We start from the raw sequence: 13,771 nt of genomic DNA on the forward strand, positions 1-13,771 counted from the left end.
CACAGGCATATAAGTATAGATATATATAATAAAAACAAACATACACATACAAACACTCATATACATATCATTATATGTAATAAATACATGCACATACACACACATGAACACACATTCCTGCATAGGTGATAGGTGCACAGCCTTACAGTTTCTTTTTTATCACTGTCACTGTCATCACTGTTATCCCCTTGTTCATCAATTTACTTGAGCGGGCACCAGAAACGTCTCTATTCCTCCCAACCCTGAGATTTTAGCAGCCTCTCCTTACTCGTCTTTCCCAATGATTGGAGGCTCTTTCAGGATCAGGAGAATGAGACCTATCGTTACTGTTTTTGGCATATCGAATACGCCACAGGTAGCTTGACAGGCTCTGCCCATGCAGGCGGGATACTCTCGGTAGCTTGCCGGGCTCTCTGAGAGTTATAGTATATAACTATAACTAAAAAATATATATAGTATACATATATATGTATACTATCCATATATTATTCTCTATGATTTGTTGCTTACTGTCTGAGCTCCGTCAAATATGGTATGGTAACTATGGAAAATGGGCAGGAAGTGTTTTATAATGTGACCAGAGTCCAGAGTTCAAGGTCACAAAGTTCTGCATTATCTGGGTTCCGTGGGACTTCATTCATGCATGAGGCTCGGCCGGAGTGTCCAGAAAGCAGCCTGGAGCGTGGCAGCGGTTGGGTAGTGGAGGTCGGCTGCTGGGGCTGGGTCCCTTTGGGTGGGAAGGGTTCTCACCCACCCCACTCTGGGGTGCCCCAAGTGAAACAGCCTGGTGCGGAGTCCTTTCATATATATATATGATATATATATATATATATATATTTATGCTCAGGAAATTTATGCTGCTCAGTTTTGAAAGGTGGGGACACACAGAGCATGGCGCCTGCAAGGAAAGGCTTTGGGCAGCTCTTCCTTTTGGCAGCCGGCCGCAAGGGCCTGTGCGTTTCATAGGCAAGGTGCTCTCACGGGCTGCAGAGCACACTAGATGCGGCACCTCTGGGCAGCAGCCTGCAGAGTGAGAGCGGGAGTTATATATATATATATATATATATATATATATATATATATATATATATGGCAATGCACAGGGGCCATTCCTGGCTCTGCACTCAGGAATTACTCCTGGCGGTGCTTGGTGGACCATATGGGATGCTGGGAATTGAACCCAGGTTGGCTGCGTGCAAGGCAAATGCCCTCCCCACTGTGCTATCTCTCCAGTCCCCTCTTTTTTATATTTTAAAAAATCTTATTAAAACACCATGACTTGGGGCTGGAGCAATAGCATAGCGGGTAGGGCGTTTGCCTTGCACTCGGCCAACCAGGTTCGAATCCCAGCATCCCATATGGTCCCCTGAGCACCGCCAGGAGTAATTCCTGAGTGCAAATCCAGGAATAACTCAAGTGCATCGCCAGGTGTGACCCAAAAAGAAAAAAAAACATCATGACTTACAAATTTACTCACAGTTGAGTTTTACATATAGAATGTTCCAGCACCGATCCCCCCCACACACACCAGTGATAATTTCCCTCCACAGTGTCCTCAGGGTGCCTGGGGTATTTGGATATTTAGGTGCACTCCATGACACCACCCAAACGCCTGAGTCCTTAGTTTCCTGACCATCTATCTCTTCATCCCCCTCAACTTCTTTTCTTCTCTGTCCTCTCTGTCCTCTGGGGCCAAGGGTGATCGCAGCATCCTCCTTTCACTGCACTCCTTGTCCAGTTCATCTGTATACCACAGATAAGTGAGATCATCCTGTTTGTCTATCTTCTGGCAAACACGTGGGTTTCCGACTTATAACTTCTTTGAAGCACCTTTATTTTCTTCCTATGCCCCAGGCCTCTTTCCCCATTAGTCCACCAAGTCCTACTCCTTTGGGAACAAACTGGAGAGCTGAAGAATATTCAGGTCCACCTAACAAATACCTTCCAAGTTCAGGGGATCATGAAGGCAACCAAAACCAGCCCTGTGGGATTCTTTATACTGACCTGCCTTTGGACAATGGGGAGAAAAGGAGGTGAGATGAGATCTAAACCATTTTGTGAAGCAGGCATGCCAAGATCTCCATGTTCCTGGGCACCTCTGCAGACTGGGCTGAGAGATGGCTCACCGGGCCAAGTGTATGTGTAAGCCGAAGGCTCAGGCTCAAGCTTTGACATCCCCCCAAGCGACTCTGAAGCACTGAGCCCTAATAGCCCCTGAGCTCCACCTGGTGTGGTCTCCAAACCAAAAAATTAGCAAAGCAAAACAAAAAAACAAATAAGATTTCATCACACAAGGGTTAAGAGCAGCTGGCAAGGGTTAAGGGCTGAGGTCTTCTGCATATCGATCGGCAAAGAGTTATTGCACAAGTTCTTTCTTCCATCTGCTTTTCAGTGATTCCGTAATTGGAGTGGCCAGTGGACTAACCCTTTCCTCCTTCTGCAGCCGCATTACTGAGCTTTGGAGGGCCTGGCTAAGGCTTCTCTCTCCCACTCCCGGGATGCCATGTGTTGCCAACTCGTCTCCCCAGTGGAGTGGCAGAGCATCGCGCCGGGGCAGGGAGAATTAGAATTCTGAAGCTGGAACCCTTGATCTCGAATCCTTGAACTCAGGGCTGCTCAGTCTCGAAAGGTGGGGACACACAGAACCATGGCGCCTGCAAGGAAAGGCTTTGGGTCGCTCTTCCTTTTGGCAGCTGGCCGCAAGGGCCTGTGTGTTTCATAGGCAAGGCGCTCTCACGGACTGCAGAATGTGCTAGACGAGGCACCTCTGGGCAGCAGTCTGCGGAGTGAGAGCGGGCTGTTATTCTAAAGAACAGATTTTTGCCAGTGGAGAAGAGCATTCTCTTCTAAAAGCTTTTCTGTTACCAGGCTGTGTTTAAAACAAAATCCCTGCATACAGGAGAAATGTCACCAATGAAACATCATCCAAACTCCCGAGTCTTATTTGTCTCCCATACATTGGACCTTGCTCTAGATACTTTTTTTAATTAAGATAAAATTCATATAAAAACACATCCATGTGCTCACCGCTTGAAAGTAGAAAATCCTATGAGCTTAGTACATTTTTTTTTGCATTTTGGGTCACACCCATCAATGCACAGGAGTTACTCCTGGCTCATGCACTCAGGAATTACTCCTGGCGGTGCTGGGGGGACCATAGGGATGCTGGGAATCGAATCTGGGTCAGCCACATGCAAGGCAAATGCCCTACCCACTGTGCTATCGCTCCAGCCCCAAGCTTAGTACATTCTTAAGATGCTGCAAACATCACCATCCTCTCATTTCAAACCCTTCTCATCCTCCAGACAGAAGCTCAATCTCCATAAAGGAGCTATTGCTCATTCCTGCCTTCCCAGCCCCGGGGAGCTACTGAGCAACTTTCTTGCTCTGTGGCTTTGCCTCTTCCTAGATTTTTATGTCAATGGAATGATGCAGGCTGTGACCTTCTGAGTCTGAGACACATCTTTCACCCCACAAACCTAAGGTTGTGTGAAAAGCTCTCCGTGCTATGGTTAGTAAAGGCACTTTGTTCCCTTGCAGGACCGAATCCTCCCTCATGGACACTGGGGCTGTCGCTGTCATAGCATCTGTCCCTCTGCTGCTGACATTTGCACCCACGTCTTTGTGACAACCCAAGTTTTCATTTCTCTTGGATAGTTTTCACACCGTGAAGCTTTAAATCAGATTGTGACTCTTTGTCCATGTGGTGAAAACCTTACAGAGAAGAATCAGAACTTAGTGAATCATTTTCCTATTGTTGGGACACAGTGAAGCTGAGTTTTCCGTTTTTTCCCTTCCTGGTGCCAGGTACCAAAGCCAGGGTCACATACAGGCAAAGCCTGAGGTCTATGCTGAGCTGCATCCCTGCCCTGGAACTGAGTTTTGGGTCATTGCAAACAGTCCTGCTTCAAACAACCTCATCCCCAAATATAGAAGCACTGATTCCTCTATTGAAATATTTCCTGAAGACACAGTTTGCTGTACTTTGACTCGCTGTATTGAAAAGAATAAACTTTTGTTTGTTTCTGCATTGTTTGCAGGCCACACCTGGTGTGCTCAGGGCTTAATTCTGGCGCTGTCCTTACCGGCTCAGGGGACATATGTGGTTCTGAAGATCAGCTGTGTCCAAGGCAAATGCTCTCCCCACTGTTCCATCATATTGGCTCCTAAAGATTTTCCTTTACTCTTAAATTTAGAATGAAAGTACAATAGAGAATCATATAAGAATTTAATACCTTACATTGTGACACCCTGAGTTCAGTCCTTGATACCACATACACAAAAATCTAGTTTCACAACCCAAGTACCCAACTGTGGGTGAATGGATGTAAGAGTTGTGGTTTACACACACAATGGAACACTACACAGCTCTAGGCAAGCAATTTGTAGCAACAGGGGCGGGGCAAACCCCAACTCTACTCAGAGTCTGAGGGTCACTCCCGGGGACAATCCCCATGCAGATGGGCAGTTAGGTACTGGTATCGGGATGTAGTGGTACTCAGCGACCACAAAAGTCATATCTTCTTGATTGACACATGGGGCAAGGATGGAACTTTCTGGAAGCTAGAAGCTATTGTGACTCATGGTGTCTGCCACCAAGACTCCAGCCCCAACTGAGGGTCAGCTTCCTCCCCCCACCCATGTCCTATCCTTTCAGGACATCATAACAGGGGTGGGATGGGGGTGCCATTATGAAGCAGGCAGGTAGATAGGAGAGGGCCCAGGCAGTGGGATTTCTGAGAAGTGGTAAATCCAATAACACTAAAGCTGCAAGAATGAAGATGTAGGCCTGATATGACCTTCCTGGCCAATGACAGACATTGTGGAGGCTGGCCTCCACGGAGACAAACGTCAAGAGACAGAAACTGCAATTAAGGACCTGAAGGAGATTTTTACAACCCTTGAATGACCCCCACCTCTGCCAGAGAAACTCCAGACCAAGGCAACTCCCCTTGGCAACCACCCTATTAACGAACTCTTACCTAGCTAGAAAGCCCCCTGTGGGGGCAGGATGGAGAAAATATAAAAGTGAGCTTGAACAAAGGAAGGGTGCATATGCTGCCTGAGCCAATGTGCTGCTTGTGCCCATATGGGCCAAACAAATGTGGTACCTGAGCACATGTGTCACCTACATCTCCACTCTTGAGATGTGTATTGAGGCTCTCTCCATCTCTGGAGAAGCTTGCCTTCTCTCTCTGCTCTCCCTCCTTCCCCTTCCTCAAAAAACCCTTCAATCCATGAATTAATATTGTCAAAATGGCAATACTCCCCAAAGCATTGTACAAATTCAATGCGATCCCTATAAGGATACCCATGACATTCTTCAAAGAAATGGAGCAAACACTCCTGAAATTCATATGGAACAAGCCCCCGCGAATAACTAAAGCAGTTCTTGGGACAAAGAAAATGGGAGGAATCAACCTCCCCAACTTCAAACTCTACCACAAAGTGGTAATAATTAAAACAGCATGGTACTGGAAGAAAGGCAGAACCACAGACCAATGGAACAGGGTTGAATATTCTGACACACCACCTCAAATATATGATCATCTACCCTTTGATAAGGGAGCAAGAAATGTGAAGTGGAGCAAGGAAAGCATTTTTAACAAATTGTGCTGGCAAAACTGGACAGCTACATGCAAAACAATGGGCTCAGATCTCCACTTATCACCATGTACAAAAGTCAGATCAAAATGGATTAAAGACCTCAACATCAGACCAGAATCTATAATGTACATTGAATACAAGGTCGGCAAAACCATCCACGACATTGAAGCCAACAGTATCTTCAAAGATGACACACCACTGGCCAAGCAAGTGAAAGCAGAGATAAATAAATTGGACTATCTTAAACTAAGAAGCTCTGCACCTCAAAAGAAACAGTGACCAAACTACAAAGATAGTCTACAGAATGGGAAAGGATATTCACCCAATACCCATCCAATAAGGGGTTGATATCAAGGATATACAAGGCACTGGTTGAAGTCCACAAGAAGAAAACTGCCAAGCCAATCAAAAAATGGGGTGATGAAATGAACAAAAACTTTTTCAAGGAAGAAATCCGAATGGCCCAGAGAAAATGTTCTACATCACTAATCATCAGGGAGATGCAGATCAAAACAGCAATGAGATATATCTCACACCACAGAGACTGGCCCACATCCAAAAAAACAAAAGCAACCGGTGTTGGCTCGGATGTGGGGAGAAAGGGACTCTCCTTCACTGCTGGTGGGAATGCCGACTGGTTCAGCCCTTTTGGAAAACAATATGGACGATTCTCAAAAACTTAGAAATTGAGCTCCCATTTGACCCAGCAATACCACTCCTGGGAATATATCCCGAAGAGGCAAAAAGGTATAGTAGAAATTACATCTGCACTTGTATATTCATTGCAGCACTGTTTACAATAGCCAAAATCTGGAAAAAAAAACGGAGTGCCCAAAAACAGATGACTGGTTAAAGAAACTTTGGTACATCTACATAATGGAATACTATGCAGCTGTTAGAAAATATGAAGTCATGAAATTTGCATATAAATGGGTCAACATGGAAGTATCATGCTGAGTGAAATGAGTCAGAAAAGAGATAGACATAGAAAGATCGCACTCATCTGTGGAATATAAAGTAGCAGAATAGGAGACTAACACCCAAGAGTAGTAGAGATAAGAACCAGGAGGTCTGCCCCCACAGCTTGGAAACTGGCCTCACATGCTGGGGGAAAAGGCAGCAGAGACAGAGAAGGGAACACCTAGTAGAGAATGTTGGGAGGACCCACTCGGGTTGAAAGCTGCGTGCCGAAAGTAGACTATAGACCGAGCATGATGTCCACTCAGTACCTCTATTGCAAACTACAACATCCAACAGGAGAGAGAACAAAAGGGAATGCCCTGCGGCAGAGGCAGGATGGGGTGGTGGGGGCTGGGGTGGGGGTGGTGGTGGGGATACTGGGAACATTGGTGGAGGAGAATGGACACTGGTGGAGGGATGTAAATGAAATGCAAACATGAAAGTTCATAAGTTTGTAACAGTACCTCACAGTGATTCACTAATGAAAAAACAAAATAAAACAAAACAAAAAACCCTTCAAATAAAATCCATTCACTGCTTGTCCACTCCTGAGATCCCTTCTGAGAGTTTGGACTGGAGCCTGAGACCCTGGGTCAGGCCTGGAACTGACTTTCCTTTCCTGCAAACGTGCTTCCCGGCTCCAGCCTGAGTCTGGGGCTCCCCCAGAGAATTCTCCCGTGGTGGAGATGAACTCCCATGCTGAGAAGACCAAACGGACGTCAGGTGTGGCTCGACGGTCACCTGGTGGAGCGGCGGGGCTCTGGCCCACGGTGCAGGGGCTCATCCGAGGACTTTACCAGTCCCAGCCTTCCCTGACGGCCTCGGGGTGGCAGAGGGGGATCGGGAGAAAGTGACCGTGAGGCCCACCGACTTCAGTTACTCAGAGGCTGGGGTGTGAGCGGGGCCCGCGGACGTCTGGGTTCCTCTCCCTTCCCCTCGTTTGGCCTCCCTGGGACGTCCCCAGGTTACCTTGAGGGTAAGAGTTCTTTGCTATATTTTGCTTAACGTTCCTGGGTACTTTCTGTTAGTGAAGAAATATCTCCAGGTCATGCTGCCCTGGGCATTGCCGGGAATGGCCCCTCCTCCTCTGCCTCAGTCTGTCCTGCGCCTCTTCTGAGCGTTTCTGAGCTTCAATTTGCCAATGGGCACGTTCGTGGTCCCCATTGCTGACTCGCTTTCAGGAAACACCAGTTTCCTCCCTCTCCGAACTTGTTTGCGAACAAACAAGGTGGGCGGGGGGAGCGGGACATGTATTCAAGCTTCACTCTATTCCTTTGGCATTTGAGTGAGCACAAATATACTTGAAGGCTCTTTGGGTTTGTAGATTTCCTGGTCGTGGCCGTCACCTGTCCTGCAGGGTGGGGGCAGGGGGGGAATGCACCCTTTTATTTGATGACACCTGGGCAGCAAAACAGCTGCTCTGAGATCATCGGCGGCCTCCTGTCTCAACTGGGCCCAGACTGGGGTTTACAGATCAAAGAGCAGCGTTGGATGAGGCCAGCGGTACTGTAAACAGCGCCACTGACGCGGGCCGAGGGCGGAGCAGGGGCTGCGCTCTGGGCCCATTTGTCTGGTAACAACTAGAACCCGGCCAGACAGAGCCGGACAAGCCTGCACTTGACATCCACCCAGGGCGGCTCTGACCAGCCAGTTGTGACGCATTTGCAAACGACTCCAATGGGGTTTTTTTTTTTTGCAGCTGTAGTAAACAATTGCCTTTTGCCATCTAGGATTTGAGTCAAAAGGCATCTCACGTTAAATAACGTGTCCTGCCCCACGCACACACTGACACGCGACGCCACGCACCCCCTTCCCCTCCGTCCCTGGAGTGGGATCTGTTCGTGCTTCCTTCACGGGCTGTCACAGCCCACCACGCAAGGCTGCTCAGCTCCGGAGAGCAAAGTGAACTCAGAGTCCAGCCCTTGCTTCTCTAAAGAGAAAACCCAGAAGAATAGGAGAAGCGGGCCGGGAGGATGGGGCGGGGCAGCTAGGATCTGTGTACGAGCATAGCGGGCCGGGGAGGTGGCACACAGGGGTGGGGCACCTGCCTTGACTTGCCTCGTAGGCTCGAGGCCCTGGGTTCAACCCCTGGTGCCACATGGTCTCCCACCTGGCAGGGGAGGCCCTGGTGGCCCTCAGGACCAACAGTGGACGCAGCACTGAACCACCAGGCCTGCTCCACAGCGCTGCAAGGCTGCAGGAATGACCCTCGGGTCCCTCGGGTGTCCCCTGATTTGAAAGCTCCCGTTGGGCTGTGAGCTCCCTGGGGAAGAGGAGGGGGGGTGGGGGCGATCTTGCGACCTGCTCAGCAGATGATGAGGACCCGTGGCCCTGAGAGGAAGAAGAGGCTGGAGTGGGGTGGCAGGTGAGGAGGGGGAGCAGAGTCTGAAGACGGCCAGAGAAGATGGCGTGGGTGCAGCGGGGGCTCGGAGATGGGACTGGCCCGGGTCACCACTGCCCCTGGACGCTGAGGGAGGCCTTTGTCATTTTCCCACGTTTGTGTTCTTGGGGGTGGGTGTTAGGGGTCTGCTGTGCAGTGCTCAGGGGGTGCTCCTGTCAGCATGCAGTGCCAGGGATGGAAGCCAGAGCCCCTGTGTGTGAAACCTGCTCTCCAGACCCTGAACTAGCACTCTGGCCCCATCTCTTGTCCTGTCATTCTTACATGCGCAGGCACGCACACACACACACACACACACACACACACACACACACATTATAACCCTGTGAGCAAGGCAGGGAGAGGGCTGAGCCTACCTGAGTTTGATTGGGGTTTGGTGTCTGATTTTCCAGTCACTCCTGGTAGTGCTCCAGGGTTGCTCCTGGCGGTGCTCTGTGATCGGGCAGGGGCCATCGGGGGCCAGAGATCAAACCCAGGGCTCCTGCAGAGCCCGTATGAGTGCCAGCCTTTTGAGCCACCTCCCCCCAGTCCTTGAACTTTTCAGGCTTGCATTGAACTTCAGCGCTGGAGTCGGTTCAGATTGGCAGGAAAAGCACAGAGAGGTGGGGGGAGGGAGGGAGAGAGAGGGAGGGAGGGAGGGAGAGAGAGGGAGGGAGGGAGGGAGGGAGGGAGAGAGAGAGGGAGAGAGAGAGAGAGAGAGAGAGAGAGAGAGAGAGATGAGCGTCTCCACCTGCCCCTCACCAGCCTGCCTGACGCTTGATGTCTGCCATGGCGCCCGAGGAATGAACCTTGGCCCATTCACTCAGGAAGCCCACTCGTGTTTCTACTCAAGCCTCTTTCCCATCCGGGTACCACAGACCTATTGATTTGATCTCTGGCAGTTTCTCAGCTTTTCTGTGTTTTTCATGAACTTGTCTTTCCCTTTTGCTTCTTCTGAGACTTGTTTCATGTTGGTTCAGAAAAGCCAGCTGGGCACTTCCTGAAAAATGTTCTATTGGGACTCAAGGGGTTAAAAAGAAAATAAAGCTTTCTTCTATTTGCCCACTGGGGAGCCTGCTGGCCACCTCTGTCAACAGGTCCAGCAAATAGCCTCACCCTGTTTGTTTTGTGTTTTGCATAACCCTCTAAGCCATGCCCCATCAACTCAGTCATTTCTCTTTTGTCAGAACTCAGTGTTCCTGCTTTTAGGGATGACTGGACCTCATCAGGGACCAATCTTAGCACTCGAGAGTCCTGTTTGGACACACAGTCACCGAGCCAGTGAGCCTTGGTTCTTGGCAAATGATTCCATGTTCTTGAATTTTGATGTTCACCACAATTTAGATTCACGCTTCAGCTCATCTCCAGACCACAAGTACTTTTAGAATTAGTTGCCTATGTTTTGTTTTAATTGAGCTATAATCTATAGACTTGTCAGCTAAACGTCCACTGCCCTTCGGCTCTGAGACCGTCTCTGCACCTGCGCTGGGTCACAGGAGGGCTGGTGGCCGCACGGTCCACGTGAGCACCCTGGGCGGCGGCGTGCTGGCCGAAGTCAGCGAAGAGATGAGAAGACGGAGGCTGGCGCCAGAGTGTGCCATGGCCATCCAGGAGAGGGGTGAGCCCCGTGGCGCTGGCGCTGGGTTCTGGCACCTCTCTCTGGGTCCAGGGGGCTCGGGGGGCCTCTGCAGCTCCCGCGCTGGGCGTTCAGAAAGTGCTTTCCAGCAGGCAGTGGCAACCGAAGCCGGTGGGGCACACCTCCTGGGTCCGAAACCACTCCATCATGTGGCTGGTGTGGCCGCCGTGGCTGCAGGTCAGGCAGAAGTTGGAGGAGCCCCGCACGGCCACGTGGCAGATGACGCACTGGAAGGTGAAGCCTTTGCAGAGGGCGCACTGCATGCCCCGGACCTCGCTGCGGCAGTGGCTGCAGTACACCCCGAACTCAGTGGACGTTTAGCCGACAAGTGGCCGGTGACGAAGTTGGTATATTTACTGGACTGGTGGACGTGACCTTTTGAAATATGATGCTTAAATTGTGAACAGAGGATGTACATAGGGTTCTCAAGATGCCTTTCCGTTTGTCTGTTTTGTACATTTGTCTTCCAGCTCCTTTCCCTCAGCAAATAAAGTTCTCATTGCCATTTGACGGGGGAGAAAGAGAGACGGGGAAAGTAACATTTTAATGAATCTTCCGCATACGTGACTTGAAGTTGATGTTTCAGGGTGAGACTCAGGTTTTCAGTGGAAATGCTGATTTACTCTTGGCTTCTGGCAGAAGAAAATAGAATCTGATGCTTACAATTTCCCCCCCCCTCGCCCCTCCAGTCTTTTCCTTGTGTCCTGTAGCAGAAGGGGGTGGGGTGCAGTGCAGAGCGAGCTCCAAGGGTCCCCTCCCATGCAGGCAGGCGGGTAAGGCTGGACCCTTCATCCGACCGCCTCAGACATTCCTCCCACGCGTGGCTGCCTTCCCACCAGCTTCACCAACTGTTGGGTCCACCTGATGGTTCAGCTCTTCAAATCTCAGGCGTGCTGGGGGATTTCTTTCCGGTATTTCTACTGAGGACTCCGCACCAGGCTGTTTTCACTGGGGCGCCCCAGAGGGGGGCAGGTGAGAACCCTCCCTGCCCCAAGGGACCCAGCCCCAGCAGCCGACCTCCACTACCCAACCGCCGCCACGCTCCAGGCTGCTTTCCGGACACATTATAAGACACTTCTTACCCATTTTCCATAATTACCACACCATATTTGATGGAGTTCAGACAGTAGGCAACAAATCATAGAGAGTTATCGGAGAGCCTGGCAAGCTACCGAGAGTATCCCGCCCGCACGGGCAGAGCCTGGCAAGTTACCCGTGGCATATTCGATATGTGAAAAACAGTAACTATAGGTCTCATTCCCCTGACCCTGAATGAGACTCCAATTTTTGGGAAAGACGAGTAAGGAGAAGCTGCTAAAAACTCAGGGATTTGGAGGAAAAGAGATGTTACTGGTGCCCACTCGAGTAAATTGACAAACAATGGGAGGACAGTGATACAGTGATAATCTATATACATGTTTATACCATAAAAGTCATCCTTTTAAAGTGAGAATTCATCAATTTTCAGTTCATCCACATAGTTGTACAATCTGTCACCATTAATTCTAAAACAAAGCCATCATTCCAAAGGCAAAACAAAAACATCCTATAGCAATCACCCATACTTATACCAAAATCAACTCCCAAAGTACCCCCATCCTTTCCCACACCCCTCCTCTGGATTCTGACCACCGTTACCATTCTTGGACTTGTCTACTCCGGACAGTTCCTACAAGGGAACATGATGGCATCTTCCCCCCAGCCTCTTCCTGTTAGCTCAGTGTCCTCGCACTGTAGCCAGGATCAGCACTTCACCCCTTGTCGAACTGAAAATGTCCTCGTATGACTGTGACACCTTGTGTTTCTCTGTTCATTAGTCGATAGACATTGGGGTTATTCCTCACTATGTTTTAATTATGACTCAGTATTAATTGACTCAGCTCTTTCTTCTCTTTTCTTTTTTCCTTTACTGTTTTTGGGGCCGAGGGTCGAACCCAGGTTGGCAGCGTGCCAGGCCCCACGCGCTATATTATGGCGTCAGCCCCAATTGACTCGGCCCTTCATGTCATATCTTGTCTTCCACCGCATGCGCGCGCAAGTGTGTGTGTGTGTGTGTGTGTGTGAGTGTGTGGTGGGGGAAGGGATGGAACCATGTGAGGTAAGTTCTCAATACCCAGGCAATATCCCAGGCTTCTTAATTTTGTTGTTGTTTTGGGGTCACACCTTGTGGTGCTCAAGGCTTACTACTGGCTCTGTGCTCTCAGGAATCACTCCTGGTGCTGCTCAGTGATGTGGGATGCCAGAGATCAAATCTGGGTCGGCTTCGTGCAAGACAAATGCCCCGCTGTACTATCACTTTGGCCCATCTCTGTAATTCTTTTTAAGGAAATAGTTTTATCTTGGAAATGGATAGGGAGATAAAGTGTCCTGTAATGAAAGAGAAATTGCATGGCTCCCACATCTGGAGATGGAGCACCCCCTTTCCTCATTTCCAGCCCCCTTTCATATTTTACCCCCAGCCCCCGAGCAAAATATAACCAGGCAGTGGGGATAGCTGGGAATAAACTCATGAAAACAACATGCAAGAGGCCGACTTGAGGGGAAGTGTGGCTGATTCTTCTACCGGAGCCACAATCCCGGTGATCCATGTTCGCTCTCGGAGCCCAGTCCATAGGTGCAGGGGCAGGGCTAAGTCCTGGGCTTCGAAAGGGTTCAGATGACAGACACAGGCCTTGATCTTGAGAACTGGAACCCAGGGGCAGAGCTAGACATTAAACAACTCATTCTTCAGAGAGAGAGAGAGAGAGAGAGAGAGAGAGAGAGAGAGAGAGAGAGGCACCCGGCTGCTCAGAAAGTGCCAGGGAGCAGTGCAGGGGTGAGGACGGAGGGAAGGAGCCTCCTTGAAGAACTTGCATTTAAGTTGAAGCAGAGAGAGATGGACTTGGGTACGAGCAGGGCAGCAGAGTCTGAGCATAGAGCCTCGATGGCGCTCTTGTGCCCTGGCCTCAGACGGAGCTACCACAATGCAAGCGCAGCTCCCCTGCCCCGTGCCACGATGGTCCCCGGGGGTTTTCCTTCCAGACCGGGCCGCTGTTCTACAGACAGTCTTGAGCTGACCTCCAGGGGCCTGTGGGCCTGCAGGATTCTCTCAGCCAAGAAGCCTAGAAGGCTCCAGAGGTGAGAGGGTTTGGCTGCCGCCATGCGTCCAGGCAGCCTTCAAGGTTCACTCCTGCCGATTCTTCCTGGAAACA

The sequence above is a fragment of the Sorex araneus genome, chromosome 8, assembly GCF_027595985.1.
Source record: "Sorex araneus isolate mSorAra2 chromosome 8, mSorAra2.pri, whole genome shotgun sequence".
NCBI classification, from domain to species: Eukaryota; Metazoa; Chordata; class Mammalia; order Eulipotyphla; family Soricidae; genus Sorex; species Sorex araneus.